Genomic DNA, 20,017 nt, shown 5'->3' on the forward strand with positions numbered 1-20,017 from the left:
TGAAAAGGATTGGTAAGGAACCGCAGCATATTTCTCTCTGTCACACACATACATGCGCTCTCTCTTACTCTCTCCCGCCCCCTTTTCTTTCTCCTCCCACCCCCAATGACTGGTGTTCTCTGAAAATTATTTCAAGAAATCCATAAAATACCCTACCTCCTGAAAACCCTATTCCCAAATGTTAATCCCTTCGACACAGTTTTAGCAATGCACATGAATGAACCGTGTATTGGTGAACAGTGTCTGAAATCTTTAATCCAACTCAAGATTGGCTTTATGGTCTACAGGGCCTCCCTCTTCAGCTCCATGTTATAGGGCTTCTCAGCCCATGAGTTGAATTTATGCAGAGGCGCCCCCCAGAGTGCAAGGCCTCAACCAATCACTTATGTTGCTTTTTCACAGAGTTAGCTCTAATTCAGCAGCAAATGGATTCACAATTGGGAGGTTACTGGTGCAATTTTTAACTGCTAGAAGGCTAGAAAGATACATATTGACATGAGCTGACTTCCAACATTACAAGATACTGCCATGTTATGCACTAGCTCTTCAATGGCAGATAATACAATGTGGAGTTGCTGTGGGAGATTCTGCTTAACTTCTATATTGCACAGTCAGCTCTTCATTTCAAAGTTGAGCCCTCTGCAGGGTTGTTTGAGAAGTGGAAACATTTTAACAGCGAATAATTGGTGTTGCAATGACAGTAGCTTACCTGCTAAAGGGTGTAGAACACAGGACTGAATAGCAGATGTCCAGCACCTCTGCAATATATTCCCAAGTATCACAGAAAAATTCCAACAGTCAAGAAAATTTGGTGGAAAAGATTAGCAACTTGAAAAAAAGGCAGCTCTGCAAAAGAAGATGAAAAAGAATGTATTGCACATGTTCTAAGATGCGGATTATATCTCAACAGTATGAATAAAGGCTCATATCCATTGTGCAGAGTAGAGTATAGCTGGAAGTTGAAGACAGACAAATTCAGAATAGAAGTAAGGCATAAAATTTTAATAGTGAGGGTAATTAACCATTGGAGCAATTTACTAAGGGTCATGGTGGATTTGCCATCACGGACAATTTTAAAATCAAGATTGGATGTTGCTCTAAAAAAAAAAAAAAATGCTCTGGGAATTATTTTGGAGAAGAAGTTCTATGGCCTGTGTTATACAAGAGGTCAGGCAAGATGATCACAGTGGCCTCTTTCTGACCTTGGAATCTGTATGTGTCACACCGCTCTAACGCTTCATCACTAAGCTTGGAAGGTTTAAAATTTTATCGGTAAATGTCAGTCAACATCAATTTCAGCATACACACAAACCAACAAACATATTTCCATCGATAAGCAAAGTTCACAGGTAGAAAAAGTATGAAAAATGTTGTTTGAGAACTTGAGTTCAAAATGTTCAAAATCAAAATGTTGTTCATAATGTTGTTTGAAAACTTGAGTCAAAATCCAGTGGACTAGCGAATAAATAGTACAAACCATATGATTTGTTGATTTAAGGATATTTACTTTATATATTTTGACATGTGAAGTTGACAATTTATGTTTAAACAGCCTATAAAGCTTTAAGTTTTTGAATCTCAACATTTACTGTCATTAAGCAAATGTCTGATCCCCCACCCGATTTCCAGCAACCGTGAACATTTAAATCAATAAAAATAAAAAAAAAAAAATACTAAAAACCCCAAAACTGTCCTACTTTGAAAATACAAATTGATAAAAATCTAAAAACTGGTGTGACAGGGTCAGGCCAGATGGCTACAGGAGAGTGATAGAAGGCAGATATATTAGCCCCAGGTTAAGTAGGTCCTTTTTCCCTGGTAAGGTAACAGGGAAGGTTCCAGAACAATCAGGAACCTTCTGGAGACAATTAAGACAGACGGGCTGATTAGAACACCTGCAGCCAATCAAGAAGCTGCTAAAATCAATTAATCAGGCTAATCAGGGCACCTGGGTTTAAAAAGGAGCTCACTTCAGTTTGTGGTGCGCGTGTGAGGAGCTGGGAGCAAGAGGCACTAGGAGCTGAAAGTGAGAACGCGTACTGTTGGAGGACTGAGGAGTACAAGCATTATCAGACACCAGGAGGAAGGTCCTATGGTGAGGATAAAGAAGGTGTTGGGAGGAGGCCACGGGGAAGTAGCCCAGGGAGTTGTAGCTGTCACACAGCTGTTCCAGGAGGCACTCTAGACAGCTGCATTCCACAGGGCCTTGGGCTAGAACCCAGGGTAGAGGGCGGGCCCGGGTTCCCCCCAAACCTCCCAACTCCTGGTCAGACACAGAAGGAGTTGACCTGGACTGTGGGTTCACGAAAACAGCCAAACTGAGGGCTGCCGTGAAGCTCCAATGCGAGCAAAACCGCCAATAAGCGCAAAACCCACCAAGGTAGAGGAGGAACTTTGTCACACTGGTTATAAATAAACCCCAATATTATCCAACAAAATTAAAAGCTAATAAATATCAAATTCTGCCAAGCCTAATTAACACTGATACAAATGGACATTTCTCTGTTTGCTTTTCCCTTTCTTGCTTTGTCTTCTTTACTGGAGATTGGCTCATTAACACCAATGCTGATAGCTATACCCACTGGTAAAGACAAGACCAGTTTCCATTAAACACACACATTGGAAATAATACATGTTCCAAAAACAAAGAGGTGGCAGATGCCCAGTTTAAAACAGACTGAATTGTATGGGATCACAGGCCCAAACCAAAAATCCAAGACAGACAGACCTTTGAGGTAGGTCTGACTGTTGAGAAGGCATAAATGTATTTTAAAAAGCTCTTTGAAATTCTATTATCAGCAATGACACACCCAGCATTCTGAGCCCTGCCTCTCTTGAGTAGGTCTTACACTCCCCTTTGAGATTGCTATTAACAAAATCCACAGTCCCAGTCTGGATTTCCCTTCCTCTGTTTTATCTATAGAAATGGAACCCTATCGCCTTTTATTATGCTACTTGAGACTCTGGCATGAAAGATTTACATTCTTTTAATGTCCTCACTTTTTGCCTGTCATTGGCAGCTGCATATTAATATATATATATTTCTGAGCCTGATTCTCCATTGCCTTGAACATTGTGTAGTCATTCACACCAGTGCAAAGTGGGTATCAAATGCTACTAAGTCAGAATGCGAGTATTTTATACTCGGGGTTAAGTGAGTGTAAAAGTAGTTGTAAAACACTATCAGCTGTCATTTAGTGGCATTTGTCAATGACTACACAAGATGCATGGCAATGGAGAAATCAGGCCCATAACATTTATATATTTAACAACAAGTATAATTTATTCTACGAACTTAGTTCCTTCTCAAGCAACCACTGGAGGATTTTTTGCATTTTTGTTTTATATTAAAAGTAGAATTTAGATATATTTGATTTTCTTCAGATATGAAAAGAATTTTTTTCAAAGGGCATGGCTTCTTTAAAACATAATTTGCAGCTTTCAAGTTATGATATGAAAATTTGCCTCCCAAAGTTCTTCCGTCCTCTGTAAGGTTAATTATACAGACATAACGCTGTCTTGGGCATTTTTAGAGAGGTAAGTTAAGGATGATCCCAGTTAGATTATTTTCGAAGATGCTGCTGTAAAGGAAATAGGATGTTCCCAACAAGTTTGAGAAATTATTATATTTGTGATTTTTATAACCATTTTTAAATTTAATATATTTTAAATGGCATTTATTTCATTACTTATTATTCATAAGCAGTGAAGCTAAAGGGGTGTCATTTCATGTCTCTGTTACATTGTGCACAGGTGTCTTGACAGGGAGAGAGCTCTCTTTTGTTTACTATAAAAGAAACTCCTTAAATACGAGTCCAACTTAGGTCTCTATCCAGGACAAGACTTAAGCATGTACCTGACTTGAAGCACCTGAGGTAGTCCCATTGACTTCAGCGGGAAAGCTCACATGCTTAATCTTAAACACATGTTTAAGTTCCTTCCTGTTTTGCTTAAGCAGAAAAAGCACAGAGAATTCATGACAACCGCTATTATTTTAAAATAGGTTATGGTCAGAAAAGTATACAATAATGTCTACTTCTTATGGGTTAAAAAACACAGCTTGGCTTACAGATGCTATCTTGACTTTTCTATTTTACATATTCTTGAGCAAATCTGAAATTGTGCCAAAGCAAGATAATGAACATATAAAGCCACACTGTCAATTTTAGTCACTTTTTAGAGTAGAACATTACATTAGTTTTTCATTTAAATTAAGCAAACAACTTTAATTATCATAGCTCAGCAATTCTGCCAGTACATTTATGATCAGAATTTTCTTGTGAGTTAAATATGTATTATTGCAACCCTTTTCATCTTCTCTCCTGTTCCTGTCCAAGTGCCTAAGTGTGAAGGCAGAAGGAGAGAGAGAAAAAGAATGAATGATGATGATGATGATGTGGTACAAGTGGGCATAAATTGGAGTTAAGCACATCTGAACAAGTTGCAAAGCAAATAGTGTACTACTCAGGTCATATAAAAAAAAGAATCCATAAAGCCCATCAAATCTTTTCTTTTATTCTATATAATTTACAGAGAAACTATTGTAGAAATGTTTTAAAACATTTTAAAATTGTCCTGGTATTGTTTATATATTCTTCCACCTTAAAACCAAACTGCCTAAGCACCAGGAGGAGTCCAACAGCACAAAGACTGGAAGAATTATAAAATGAGAACTACTGTGTTTTACAAACTGCACAGAATCATCTAAAATACCTTTTCCAGGCATAGCCATGTTGTGGATTTAAGACCTAATAACTCATGACCAACTATGGAAAGAAACAAGTGCCCGACCTCAGAGGGGGCAAATCCCCAGATCTTCAATGGTATAAAGAACCCATTTCCAGCCCTGGTGGTTCAAAAACTACAGGACCTTAGAGCTCTCGCTAGTCCAGGACTGAGCAATGGCCATCCTGAACCTCCAGCTACAGTAAATGACAGTAAATTTTTATTTAAATTGCATTTATTTGAAAGTTGCTCAGATTCAGACCACTAGAAGTAGCTCCAGCAGAGACGGATTAGTGGGCAGAGTAGAGAGGAGGCATTCAAAAGTACAATATATGATATATGAACATGGTTCAATATCTTATGTGTTTTTATTTATATACACACACATATATACATATACACACACAATCATACATACATATAAAATCAGTATGTCTATATTTGAAAATCAACTACAAGTGCATAATATTTTTTGACTGGTTGAACCATGCTTATTTTTTCAGCATGAACCAATTCCATCTTGGCTGGTGTCAGTCCCTCCCAGGACTGGACTAAGCAAGAAGTGTTGCAAATCAGCACTGAGTTGAATTGAAAGTGCTGCACACACTAGGCCTATTGCCTAGTTCTAGTAGTCAGAGCAATCACGTAGTTTCTAATTTCTGCCATCTGGTGTTAGTGTATGTGATGTTCAGTCCAACAAGGAGTGACCAGCACACAAGCTCTTCCATGCCTCCTGTTGCTGCTGACCTTCAAAAGCCTTCTAATAAACTACAGAGGGTCTCCAGTATAAGTCGAGGTTGCATTCTTGAAAAGGGCGATGATACCGAAATGACAGATACTGGGGAATTTTTCCCCATAAGAAATAAATGAAAAAGGGGGGGGGGGGGGGATGCATTCACGTCTCCACACTCGTCTACGACAATGCTCTTTTTGCCTAAACAGTGTACGTTTTTACAATGACAAGTTATACAGTACACATTTTACACATAAAACATTGAATAAAGTAATGTAGAACCCTACTAACACCTTTGAAACACACAGAACATTTTAATATAGTAAATACAGTAATATAAAAGTGTCAATTACGCTTAACTTAGGTGGGGGTGGCAGCTGGGTTTTCTTGGGCTAGCTTTTCCGTGGCTGGCTTTTCAGTTGCAGAAGTCCTAAAAAAGAATTTTATCAACGTCTGCTCTCCTGCATGAATCTCTGAACGATAGATCTCTCTGTAGCAAACCACTGCATCATTGCGAGCCCTGGAGACTTTGGCAGACCATTTATGAAAAGGATCAACGGTCTGTATGATTTCTGTCATATCATCCAGCAATCCAAAGAAACAGGAGAGATTCTTTGTCGTCACACTCCTGGCTTCCTGCCCTACATTGTCGTCATCATCGTCCTTACTTTCTTCGGATATTCGTTGTTGGTCCAGCTCAATCAGTTCCTCATTTGTCAGTTGCTCAGCGTGAGACTCCAATAATTCTACCTCCTTGAAGCAGACATCCTTCGCCAACTTGAAGATTTCTTGCTGGAGAGCAGGAACGGCATCAAAACCCATGAAGCTATGGACAGCATCTGGCCATGCATGGCGCCAAACACCATTCATACATTGCGAAGTGACCTCTCCCCACAACGCATCAATATTTTCCATGCTGTTCAAGATGTTGTAGGACTTCCAAAACTCCTTTATACTGGGCTTTCCTTCACCTGCCGTCTCCTTAATTAGCATGGTCCTCAGTAGGTAGTAAGCCTTAAATTCAAGGGCAGCATGGTCTACAAACCATTCACAGAAAATACTGCGTGTCATCCAGGCTTTCTGTTCAACTTCCAAATTATGGGGAGACGAGACTTGATGTAGCCCCTCATTGCTCTTGGGTTTTCACAGTGGTAGACAAGCAAGGGCTTCAACTTGTAATCACCTTCTGCATTTCCCCCAAGCAGAAGGGTTACACGGTCTTTTGAGGCTTTGAATCCAGGAGCAGTCTTCTCATCACGAGAAATTTAAGTCCTCGTTGGCATCTTCTTCCAGTGAAAGCCTGTCCTGTCAATGTTTTGGAGAGTAGCCACCTTTTGAAACACTTCAGCTGCTTCTTCATCTGCACTAGCCGCTTCCCCTGTGAGTTTTACATTATGTAGATTGGCACACTTCTGGAATCTGTGGAACCACCCACGACTAGCATTGAAGGTCTCCTTTTCTGCTGTTGAGCTCTGGAGCTCTCTCCCTCTTTTAAACCATTATACAGGCTTTTGGCCTTCTCCTGAATCAAACTTAAACTCACAGGCATTTTCTTTTGATGGAGCTCATCAATCCAGTCAGCCAGCAAACGTTCCACCTTCTCCATTGTACTGCTTCTCTGTTTCATTATCTTCATTGATGACAATTTCGTAGCACTTCTAGCGCTTTCATGAATTCGATCAGCACTCTTAAAAACTATGCGTACTGTCGTAGCAGGCAAACTGAGACTATGAGCAATGTCAGCTGCATGCTCACCTCTTTCAATATGCTTTACACGTTCTGATTCACGTTGGGTCCCGATCCGCATATCTGTCGTTTGCAATGCAAATGACGGATATACAGATTGGGACTGATGTGAATCGGTACACTTTCCCCTATTGATGAGCGACGGATATGCTGCAGCCCACTCGCTTCACATCAAGGCCCACCCACCCCCAATCCCGGCTCTGCGCCCGCCCCAACATTTGCCCCACACCACCCACCCTGCGTTCCAGCCGGGGAGCGGGGTGAGGGTGCGGGGGCTTGCCCAGCTCTGGCACTGAGCAGGGTCAGGGGCTTGCCCCGCTCCACTCGCCCAGCCGTCCTGCCAGGGAGTGGGGTTGGTGCATGGGGGCTCCCAGGCCCCCACTCTCTGGCTGGAGCGCCAGAGCTAGGCAAGCCCCCGCGCCCTGATCCTGCTCCCCAGCAGGAGCACTGGGTGGGCAGAATAGGACAAGCCCCAAGTGTGGGGGAGGAGTGGGTGTGGATGCAGGGGCGCACATTTTTCTGGGGCCCTCCCATTTTTCCAGGAGCCCCTGGCCAGAGTGTTTATTCCCCCCTCTCCCCCCGCAAGGCTGGCTGGAGAGGGGGAAAGGCAGCCAGATCGCTCCTACCCCTCCGCCCCCCATCATTGCGCACCCACCCAGGGCCCACCCAAGTGTCCCCTCCTGCCTACGCCACTGCTGTACCAGCGGGTCCCCAGTATCTGTCGCCCTTTTCAAGAACATGTCCCCAGCGTATACCGGGAACACGCTGTATAACATCTCATTTCACTTCTAATGTTACACTTTTACGTTGCCTCTTAGACACAGGCCCACTCAACACTTTTAACACGTTTTCCACTCATGATGCGTAGTACTGTACAGTACTGTACTCCTGGTCGCCCCGCCCCTTCCCGCCCACTCTTCCCTGCGCCTCTTATACGCTGCTGAACAGATGATCATGACAGACAGGAGGCACTGGGGGGGCCAGAGGGGCGCTGGCTGCTAGTGGGTGGTAAGCACCCACAGAAAAGCGATGCAAAAGGTGAAGCAAGTAAGTTGCAAACAATGGATATGCAGATCAGGACCAACGTGAAATCGGAACACGTTCCCCTACTGATGAGCAACGGATATGTGAAAAAATGGATAAGGGGGAGACCTATACCAGGGACCCCCTGTAGTGCATACTGCGCCCAGATGAGCACCTTGTTGAGCCATCACAGCCAAGATTATAAGAAGTCAAGTGTGGCCCTCAATCTTTTCAGGTCAGTCCTTTCCTAGACTCCCATTGACATTAATGGGCATTGGACCAGGCCCTAAACACATTTGCAGATGACTATTTTTGCTGCAAAATAACTCCAAAAATGAATTTATGCTCAAGAGTGACACATGAGATTTGGGTTTTCCTCCTGGGTGGAATTCCCTACTTTTTTCCTAAAAATAACATATCCTTAACCAACTTTGTAAATTGACATGAAAATTATAATTGGAAGCTAAAATCCTGGCCCCACTGAAATCAATGGAAAAACTCCCACTGACTTCACCGGGGCCAGGATTGCACCTGGAATTAATCATACGATTTGCTTTTTTTATTTTCTTAAAAATTAGTGATGACAACCTGTCTCCATTCCAAGACCATCTCTCTCTGAGCTCCTTTTCTGCTGTTGTAGTTAAGATAAACTGCTTCTGGAGCTTGAATTTTGCAAACTGGTGAAGGTGGAAACCTGAGGGGAACAATTTCTTCTCAAAACTCTTAGTTTTATTCCCCAGTGACCCATCTAAAGAAGGGAGGCACATAAAGTTCTGTATAAAAACATGTCACCTTTTTATTACATGTGGGACAGAGAAAAAGAAGCAAGTGGTAAAGATCTGGAGCAAGAACTATAAAAACCCTTAAAAAGCTAAAAGCAGCATTAATCTAGTCCATAGCTAGGGCAGGGGCAGAGGCTATAGATCCTCCTTGCCACCTCAAGCTCTCTCTCCACACTCCAAGCTCAACTAATTCTTCTCCTTAGCTAAGGCCTCTTCTTATCCCACTCCCCACAGCATCTTTCTTAGACAGGAAGGAAAAATCAACACAGAACAGAGAAATACAGATTCACTAAGGATAGATTTTCACTGAAGAGTCAGCCTGACAGTGGTGCTGGAACTAGAGGTACTGGGGGTGCTGCTGCACCCCTTGGCTTGAAGTAGTAATAACACATACCAAATACATGGTTTCCATCATCAGCACCTACACTATAAAAATTGTTCCAGCACCCCTGTAGCCTGCACTCTTACTTGAGTGTTGCCTGTAACTCCCTCCTGCTGTCCACACAGAAACTTATGACCCGAGTTTGGTGGTGTTCATCTGGAGATGCTCTTTCGCTCAGGCTAGTAACCCACCCACTTTGCAGTGAGGACACAGGCTGAATCACTCCAATGCCTTCCCACAATTCCTGCCATATACCCAGAAGGACAGACAAATTCACTCACCGTTCACTGGGAAAGAATCATAAAGCAACTCAGCTTATTGAAGCACAATGGATATGCCCCCGAAGTCCTACTTGACACACATGAATGAGTACAGCACCACTGAGGACACAGTAATTCAAGCGTGGCTCTGCAGCGCGGCTGCTCGCACCTGGGTTAGGTTACCCCAGTGCTCAGGTGCTCAGATGCAGCTGCCAATGACCTGAGTTACCTCTGCAGTGAAGAATTACCCTTTGATAGATGTGTCAAACATCTGGCCACCGGGCTGAGCAAATCACCTTGATGCGTTTTTTTTGTTGGCTTATATGACATATTTGGATTTGAATCTAAGTTTTTATTTAAAAACAAAGTCTTTCTTCTCCTCTGCCCGCAGCAGCCATGAGCACAGATGTCAGGATCACAACTGGGGTCATGGGCGGTCTTGCCTAATGGTCAGAAACAAGGGAGTGGCCAGGTCTGGAGGTTAGAGTGGAGTCAAGCTGAAGTCAAGAATCAGGACCACGGGACACCTGGTTCTAGAGTCTGTTTTGAAAAGTCTGCCTCCACTTTAGACAATGGTAATATTGACTATTGACTTCAACGGGCTCAGAGTCAGGCCAAAACCCAGCACTTTTCAAAATTCACCGATAATGGGCATATTCTAATTTAGCTCAATACACATTTGCTATCTGAGGGTGTGGTTTTGCAGTCAGCCTGTGTATGGAATTCACAATAAAGTCAATGGCCCACAGTGACTTCAGTAAGAGAATCAAACTTTAAACTACTCATGGAGAGGCACGAGCACTCGACCCTAAAAGGTATTATAATGAAGCACTCTAGATGTTTCCTTTGAATAGTCTGTTAGTTATTTAGGGAAGAGGCAAAGAGGCCTCTGCTTTGCATCCATCTGAGGAACTAAAACTGAAGAATTTCAGTCACAGCGTGTTAACAATTTTGCTGGTAAATGAGGCAGCTTGCAGCTGAGAGTAAACTAAAGGAAAGTCTGCATCTGGGGAGGGCGGGGGGGGGAAATCATTGGAGCAACTGCTGAGCCTCCTCTGATATCTCAAGGTGCATTGACAGTATTATTGACAAAGACTGCCAACTGAGTTATCCCCTGCACCTGAGAGCTCTGCCTGTTTAGAATTTTTCCCACAACAGTCCAACAACACGCATACAAAGGAAATGACATATATGGTTATTCAGAGGCTGAACATAAGTTGCACTGGGATGGATTTGTTAAAAAGGGAATGGTGAAAGTCTTTCCATTTTGAATGTCTTTCTTTTTTAGTGAATTACAGACATTCCTCTTCCTTATTTACCTCCTTTCTAGTTCCCATGAATAGTTGTGTGGAGGAAGGTTATAATGGAACAGTTTGTTACCTCAGATAGGTCTTCTCGACCATCCTGCCCACAACTATCATCACCATAACAGCTCTCTAAAAGATCCGTGAATCCCAGTGCTCAGCTTCTGTTGACCGAGGTGTCAGACCACACTCCAAGTAGATTCTTCCAAAGGTTAACATCTGCAGCTAACAGGAGCTTCCTATCAAGAAGAGCAGCAACCCATAATGATAACTTTATGGAGAGATTAAAGGTTTGGTAGAGTGGGGATAACTGAAAAACTCAGTTACAGTTAAAGAACCAAAAATTGTCCCATTCTCATCCAATCTGCCATTCCCAGTACTGCTGGGAATTAGCAAACAAACACTGGGGAAAATAAGAGATGGAGAGAAGGATAGTATCCTATGGAAATCAGGGGCAAAACAGAGAGAATATCACTTTTGCAATGCTGAGTAAATGTGAGAATTGACCACCAGTATCATGACACTACAAATCTCCTTGAAAAGCTCCATTTTCTATCATCCTAAAAACCAATGGATCTAGTTGAATGTGCTCTAAAAGCGTGATCCAAAGCCCACTGACATCAATGGGAGTCTTTCCACCGACGTCAGTGAGTTTCTGGATCATGTCCTAACTGATGTAGGGATTTCATCTGCTAACTCTTAGGCCTTTGCAATAGCAAAAAGCACCCACATTTCACTGTGCTGGCTGTGGTTGCTTTAAACCCTTCTCATAACTTTTGTTTGATCTGAGGAAGGGTTTGGTTCTGTCCAGGTAATAATTAATTAATTAATTAATTAATAGCTATAAAGGGATTACTATTAAATCAGCCAGAATATATTAAGCACTTCAGGACAGGAATTATATCTTTGAATGATTTGTGAAGAGTCTACAATGCAAAATACAACAAGTTAAGGTAATAAGGCTGAAGGAGGAAAAAGCCGTGATAATAAGAGCACTCAATTATGCAGTTAGGAAAGTACATAACTTGCTGGCTCTGTTCCTGTTTAAAAAAAAATTGCTTTTTTGTGGTTTGTTTCTTTTTGTTTTGATTTCCTCCCCTTCTTCTTGTTGACAAGACAGCAGAGATATGAGTTCTTAGGTCGGATATAAGACAAAGGGGGTGGCTTAGTAAGGTAAGTAAAGGGCATTAGTAAAGGGCATGTCCAGCATAAGAGGTTGCATGGGAGAAAGCACCAATGCATGAATGAATGGAATTAAAGGGGCAGCAAGGCTGGTGTCACTGGTAGAGAGAAGAAAGAGGTGCAAAAGGATACCAGATTACAGATGCATGCAGGTACTGCATGTTGTAGAGTCTTAAAAGCAAAAATGCCCTCATAACAACCAGAGAGTGAAGGCAAATTTCAATAAGGCAGTGTGGATTAGGACAAAAGGGAAAGGAAGCATCCTGTGAAAGGCTGAGTTCACCACTGGTAGATATTCCAGGCCCGTTCTCAATTTTGTTCAAGAAGACTGTGTAGGAAATGCTCCTTAATGGATAGGACTACATGTTCACATATCTGGTGAGCAGAGGTAATGGCCAGCTGCTTTTAAAGGCAAGGGGGAAAAAAACCCCAAAAACCCCACAACAAACAGCTCCTCATATGCTCAAATAGACGGTGACTGGTGGTGCCACACTGAGATTGCTCAATCAGGGCAAACTACAAAGAATGGGGCAGACGATCCCCTAAACTGTTGGTTATTCTACTAATTACATTCACCAACCCAGCAACAAAACAGCTTCTACAGTTCTTTACTGGTTACCCACAGCTCCCTTAAAGCAATCCAGCCTTGGGCTCCCCACCCAGACAGCCAAGTCAAAGATGATGAGGATTACGAAAAATCTTGTTCATCATATATAAAGTTCTACCAATCCAAAGGGATTGGACACATTACTAACCAGGTCAGTGAATATTTCAGATCTTACCCAAATATACAATTAGCACCAATTCTTATTATCTAAACTAAGATTTATTAAAAAGAAAAGAGAGCAAGTATTGTGGTTAAAAGATCATTATGCACACAGATACAAATATAGTTCTTAGGTCAGTTTCATAGTAGAGATGGTGAGCTGCTGGGTTGCAAAAAAGTTCTTTCAGAATCAATTCCACAGGTTATAATCCAAATAGGCAGTTCATGTATAGAGTTTGTTCCATAAGAATTTGCAGGAACAGTCCAGGATACCTGGAGACCTCAGTCTTATGACTCAAAACCTCCCCTGATAAGGTTCAAGCAGACTTGAGATGACAGGATCGGGACCTAGAGTTCTTTTATAGATCTTTGGCAGGCTATTGAAAGCCTCTCGACAGCAGATATTCCTTGGGTGAAAAACTGTGGCTTTGACCACAAAACCTCCTATTTCTTATGTATACACATGTAATTAGTTGCATTCATCAGCATAAAGTAATTATCCATTAAGCAGCTCATAGACAGCTTACTACAAACTTTAAAGAGAAATATAGACAATGATATTATTACTCCCAAATTTCATCTACAATCTAAATAGTCCCTGGTGATCTCTGAATCAATAGAACATTGTAAGACAGGAACAGCACTTTACCTCTACAAGCTTAAAAAAAAAAATCACATTGTTAACATCTAACAAGCATATAGGCAAACACAAATATCATTAGTATTTACCTCTAATTCTCTAACAATACAGGTCTGCATTTCAAAGCTCTAGTCTACCTCACATGGCTTTGTTAGGGCCATTCCTTAAAAATTATCACTTATGTACTTTTCTAATATGTCTTTAAAGGTTGAATATGGGTCATTTAGCCTGATAGTTGCTTAACCCTTTCTGGCCCAGTGTCACATAGAGACATGACAAAAAAAGACCAGATTATGTATGGGACAGCAGCAGGCTGGTCTGAACCTCTTGACTTTATAAATAAACTTTAGCAATATGAGGATAAACTGCCAGGACTTGTTTCCCCATAAAGATTTTAAAAGTATCTAATGCTGCCACCTGAATCCATAAATTGCTGACATTCAAACCTTTTTGAAACCAGATAAAAGAAAATAAAAGGAAATGCTTGATCAAAATTTTGGTCAGGAGGATACCCACCGGGGCACACCTGCCTACAAATGTAGAACAAAACAGGGTGTTAATTGTAGAGTATCATCTGGAGTTCACATTCTCTACCAGATCTCTGGAGTGGCCAAACTCAAGGCTGAAATGAACAAGGAGTTTACGTTTGTTTGCCTGACGTAGGTCAGGAAATTCCTGGCCCCATAAATTTTCAAGAATTACCTCCATGATGACAACCATGGGCAGGACTTTGCAACAGTTCCAGGACTGGTGGATTGAATACAGTAGTAGAGGAAGAATTACTTATGATTTATTTGGAAAATAAAGAGGAACTATTAATTTAACACTGACAGTTGGGTAGATCCTCATGCTCCCTCTCCCACCAAGGAATAAAAGCACAGCAAAGCTAGCATTGAGGGATTGTAGTGCCTTGTGTCATTCAGTAATCACCTGGCCGGTCAATTGAATAAGGGCACTTATGGGGTTCTAAACAGTATTAGACTAAGCAACAACAGCAGAGGTGCAACACATTTCCTGGGGATTAATGACTGCATGGGAGGAGTAGATGGCCCTTGGAGCAGTAGGGGGCCAGGTACTCCATGCCAGTCATCAATCCCTGACAAATGCTCTGCGCTAAACTCATTACTGGTATTACAAAGTAAAAATCAAAATTAGCAAAGGTCTGGATTTTTATTGGGAACACAGAAACTTTTCCTTTGACTTCAGTGGACACTGGATCAGGCCGTATAAAAATGAAACCTCTCAGAGGAGTCTAGGGGCCCACCACCCCTTGCAGTGGACAGGAGGCAAAAGGAGGATTGCATAGGTCTTTTCACCATGCCCCAGGGTCTGTGGTGTACGCCCCCTCCATCTTCCATATCACAGTATTGCCAACCCCAAGAATTCAGAAGTCACAAGTCAGGTCTCAAAAATCATGAGATTGGGTTAAAAATAATAAATTTGGGGTTTATTTTCCCTCTAGTACCTGAAATCTTAGGGTTCACATTTTCTAGCTATTCTCTGCAACCATAAAGGCTAGAAACATACACTTTTTGAAAATGAATGCTAAGATTCTCTTATGGTCACATGATTCCAGAAAATGGGGTGATCAGAAAAACACAAAATATCACATTACTCATGATAAAATTGTGAGAATTGACAATGCTGGCTACCAGATTTAGGTCCTAATCCAGCACAGCAGTAAAGCAGGTGCTTAACTTCAAGCATGTGAGCAGTCCCACTGTGTCTTGTGCAGATCATAGTCCTTTGACTAGTTGGTGTCGGTTTAATTTTTCAAAACCAACCACTGTAGACTTAAAGGTATAGGACTTGATTCCGGAAGCTTGTGTGTGTTGAAACCTTATTTGGCTACCAGGCTTAAGGCAAACAAATCACAGAGGAAATTTTAATGTTTCAGAGCACTTAGGAGGTTCTGTCCTAAATTCCACTTTATTTTGACAGGATTGTTCGCTTATCTTAACTTGCACTGGTTTATTCTCACCATGCTGTTCATTTGACTGCCTCAGCTGCTCTGAGAGACATCAGCCTGTCACTAACAGAGCAGCTGCATAGTTTTATATGGCCAGATGGTGAGGTACAGGGAGACTTTTTCTGTCTGTCTGTCTTTGTGGGGGCCTTTTTGCATTACTTAGGCCTTGACATGCACAGAGAGCAAATTAAATTCTCCTTATAATTACTTCCTGATCTGTGTACTAGCAATCAGTCCTCAGCCAGACAGATGGTTACTGCTGCTGCACAGCTGTTCTGGTGGTGGCAAGCATGACAGATGAGCGACAGGCAGGTGTGATGGTGCTTTGGATTGCCAACTAAAACTGAAAAACAAAAACCCCACAATCCAACCAAGCAACTGAGGGTAATAGTACAGTAACTCCTCACTTAACGTTGTAGTTATGTTCCTGAAAAATGAGACTTTAAGCAAAACGATGTTAAGCAAATCCAATTTCCCCATAAGAATTAAATGTAAATGGGTGGGGGGGTTAGGTTCCAGGGAAATTTTTTTCACCAGACAAAAAACTATTTTATATATATATATATATATACAGACATACATACTTACACACACACACACACAGAGTATAAGTTTTTAACAAACAATTTAATACTCTACAAAACAATGATGATTGTGAAGCTTGGTTGAAGTGGTGAAGTTAGAGGGTGGAAGAGGGTGGGATATTTCCCAGAAAATGCTTTACTGCTAAATGATGAACTAGCACTCGGCTGAGCCCTCAAGGGTTAACACGTTGTTAATGTAGCCTCATACTTTACAAGGCAGCACGAATGAAGGGAGAGGAGACAGCATCGCAGACAGAGACACACACCCTGTGTGTGGGAGAGAGAGAGAGAGAGAGAGATACGCATTGCCCCTTTAAAGTACGCTGTCACCACTCTAAATGCATTGCCTATAAAAAGATGAGGAAGTTGAGACAGCAGCTGCAGCCAGCAAGCTCCCTCCATCCTGAGCCCTGAGCTGTCCCCACCCTGCTCTATATGGAGAAGGGGTAAGCGGGGTGGGCAGGAGTAGGGGGACACCCTGACATTAGCCTCCCTCTTCCCCCCTCCTCTGCATAGCAAGCAGGAGCGCCCCCCCCCCCCAGCAGCTCCAAGGCAGAGGGCAGGAGCAGCACAGGGCAGTGGGGGGAGGGACAGCTGAACTGCCAGCAATTGATAGCCTGCTGGGCAGCTGCTGCACAGTGAATTTAGGGGAGCGGGGAGCTGATAGAGGGGCTGCAGGTCCACCCTGGTTCCACCCACCCACCAACTAGCTGCAACGGGCTGCTCTTCCAGCAAGCAGTGGACAAAGCAGGCGGCTGCCAAATGACATCAGAAGGGAGCATTGCACAACTTTAAACGAGCATGTTCCCTCATTGATCAGCAACGTAACAACGAACGAACGTTAACCGGGACGACCTTAAGTGAAGAGTTCTTGAATCTGGAAGTTGTTACCAACTGATGACTGTTGAGTGGCCCATGAAAAACAAGTGTGATGGTCTCAGTCCAGTTCCCAGTTGACAAGCATCCACTTCAGCATACATCACTATTCTGACTGGCACAAGTGGGCACCATTACTGGCAGTCCCAGTAGAGATGCTAACAAATCAATGGGCATGGAAACTGAACTAACCTCTTACCCGTAGAGATGATTATCTCAAACCCATTGATGAGTGAGGTAGGGGGTAGTTGTGGGATAGCCTGTAATGTTACTCCGTACGCTGTATTTATTCTGTGGCTAAATAGAGGACTTTAAGCTGCATGACTGTGGAAATCACAACCTTCATAAGCACAAAAATTCTTTTTAGATGGTGGGGCAGAGGGAGGACAGGGACATGAAAAAATAAGCAGTGCCAAGGAAAGGCAGCACTGAAGGGAGTTTGTTCCAAGCACTCTAACATGGTGTCTCTTTTATAGCGTTCTATTTTCCCACAAGATCCTCCCCACGCTCGCAACTGTAGGCATGACCACCTTCTATCCTCAACTAAGAACAACCACATAGGGCTACTTTCAAAGCTAGTCAACACAACTCTGCACTCAGCTACTCTGCTCGAATTCCCTCCCGCTTCCAGGGGCTGAATATGCTCCATAACCAGCACTTGTACCACCTGACAGTCTGGGGAACAGAGACCTGAGGGAAATGAACTCATGTCTCTCACTGGAAACAGAGAGCAGTAACCCCCAGACCAGCTACATTTCATTTACTTAGATTGTAAGCTCATCAGGGCACAGACCATCCTTTTGTTCTGCATTTGTATAGTGCCTAGCCTAATGGAGCCTTGGACCATGACAAGGATAAGTAGGACAGACAGACAGACTAGACAGCATGCCCTTTAAAGACAACCATGACTGCATCATTTTGCTCCAACCCATTATTGAGAGGGTAGAAGCAGCATCAGCATCAGATGACGGTAGATGTCAGCACTGAGGAGCCCCAGAACCCAGGGGCAGCAAGATGTATAAAAGCCCCCTCAGGTATTGAGCATCTCTCAGTTGGACTGGAAGATCTGGTCCACGAAGACCATTCAATACTTGAACAGTTAAAAAAAAAAAAAAAGTCTAAAAGCAATTAACTATTGTGGACTTACCGGCTTAATTCCCAGTATGGCCCAAGTTTCACACCAATTTTTTAGATCACGATTTTGTCATACAAGGTTTTTTGCAAGTTGTTTCTTTAAGATTGGTGGGCGGATAACCCTCCTCTCCCCATGCTAATTTGCCATGGCATTCCTGAGAGAGATGGATTCCACGACTTTCGTGTCTTTTTGTATTCCTGTCTATCAAAGTTTCCACTGACTTCTGATATTCTGATCTACTTGCATGCAAGTAGGTTACTGAGTAAAGCAGCAAGGGAACAGGTAGGGCTTGATCCTGCAAGTGACAGTATATACCAGGGATCAGCAACCTTTGGCACGCAGCCCATCAGGGAAATCCGCTGGTGGACTGGGATGGTTTGTTTACCTACAGCGTCCGCAGGTTCGGCTGATCGCAGCTCCCACTGGCCATGGTTCGTCGTTCCAGGCCAATGGAGGCCGCGGGAAGCGGTGTGTGCCGAGGGGTGAGCTGGCTGCCTGGAATGGCGAACCGTGGCAAACTGCAGGTAAACAAACCTTCAAGGTTATTGTAGGAGGGTCACGGTATTACCACCCTTACTTCTGCGCTGCTGCAGTGCTACATTCACAACTAGGCAGCTTGAGAGTGGCAGCTGTTGGCCAGGAGCCCAGCTCTGAAGGCAGAGCCACCACCACCAGCAGCGCAAAAGTAAGGATGTTGGATCATATTAAAGAAGTTCTGTATTAAAATCACAAATGAGTTTGATTCCCCATAGTTTAAATTCCAGGGTATTACTAATTAAGAGGTCTCTTGATTTTTGGTACTGTTTCTCTTCCTCTATGTGCGAAACTTGCAAGCTGCTAATTGCGTTAGTACATTCTAAGACAGAGTCTGTTCTCAGAGCAATTCTTTGTAATAACAACTACTCACACAGAGAGAGACTCAAAGCAATACTCTGTAACAACAGAAACAGCACCCAGAGACTCCCCGCCATTTTGTTGTATTCATCTTGCTTTGTTAACAATTGTGATTAAAATAGAAATAGAGGATGTATGTGGATGGATGCTTGGTGTGGATAATAACTGAATGATCAGGGAGGTGCCAGCCTAAGAATCCAGTGTCCATCGGCTGAAGAAGGCGTCAAGTGGAAATAACCAGAGGGCCCCCGGAGGGCAGACTGGAATCCACCCAACAGCCTCAAGAATGGGAGAACCAAAGAACAAAACATCTAGCAGCACGGAGTCGTCAGGAATGTGCTGTCTGCTGATTGATTCAGCAACAGCATGATGAAGCAATTCCCATAGACTGGCATAGGAAGTAATTCCTATAAAAATGGACTCTAGAAAGTGAGAACTTTGGGGTCTAATTCTGCAAACCAACTTCCAGGAGCATCAGATGTGCATCTGACAAGGCCCTGCTCCCTCCTCATGTCCAGGCCACCTGGCCAGTGGCTTGGCATGAGCAACTCTAAGGCTGGTAACTATGATAACAACCTTGCAGAACCTCTGTGTGTGTGTGTGTATGAATGTGTGAATAAATATGAGATTGAATGGAATGTTATAGCTATAACTAACTGCTTACTACGATTCTTTCTGTATTCACAATAAATGTGGTATTTTGCCTTTTCTCCTTTAATAAGATCCTGCTTGTTTTTATTTTATTGGTATAACAAGGATGGCATGGTATGGTATTGCCACCCTTACTTCTGCGCTGCTGTGGGTGGGGCACTGCCTTCAGGGGTCAGGGCCTGGCCAGCAGCTGTAGCTCTCCAGCCATCCAGCTCTGAAGGCAGGTCAGAAGTAAGGTGGCAAAACCATGACCCCCCTAAAATAACCTTGTAAACCCCCCGCGCACTCTCCTTTTGGGCTGGGACCCCCAGTGGGTGAAACACTGGTCTCCCCTGTGAAATCTGTTTAGTATAAGGTAAAAGTAC

The 20,017-nt window shown here is 42.9% G+C and overlaps 1 protein-coding gene across 4 annotated transcripts in view; it reads right to left on the reverse strand.

Moving 5' to 3' along the window:
• PRR5 (proline rich 5) overlaps nt 1-20,017 on the reverse strand; it is a 129,126-nt gene that overhangs the window by 90,600 nt on the left and 18,509 nt on the right. For 3 of the 4 annotated variants that reach the window (XM_037914667.2, XM_037914674.2, XM_043537882.1), the window contains exon 2: nt 710-846. The exons of the other annotated variant lie outside the window; for it this stretch is intronic. The gene's annotated coding sequence lies outside the window, so the exon portion shown is untranslated. The remainder of the gene's footprint in view (nt 1-709; nt 847-20,017) is intronic. 4 annotated transcript variants of the gene reach the window in all.

The sequence above is a fragment of the Chelonia mydas genome, chromosome 1 (genome assembly GCF_015237465.2).
Source record: "Chelonia mydas isolate rCheMyd1 chromosome 1, rCheMyd1.pri.v2, whole genome shotgun sequence".
In the NCBI taxonomy this organism is placed as follows: Eukaryota; Metazoa; Chordata; order Testudines; family Cheloniidae; genus Chelonia; species Chelonia mydas.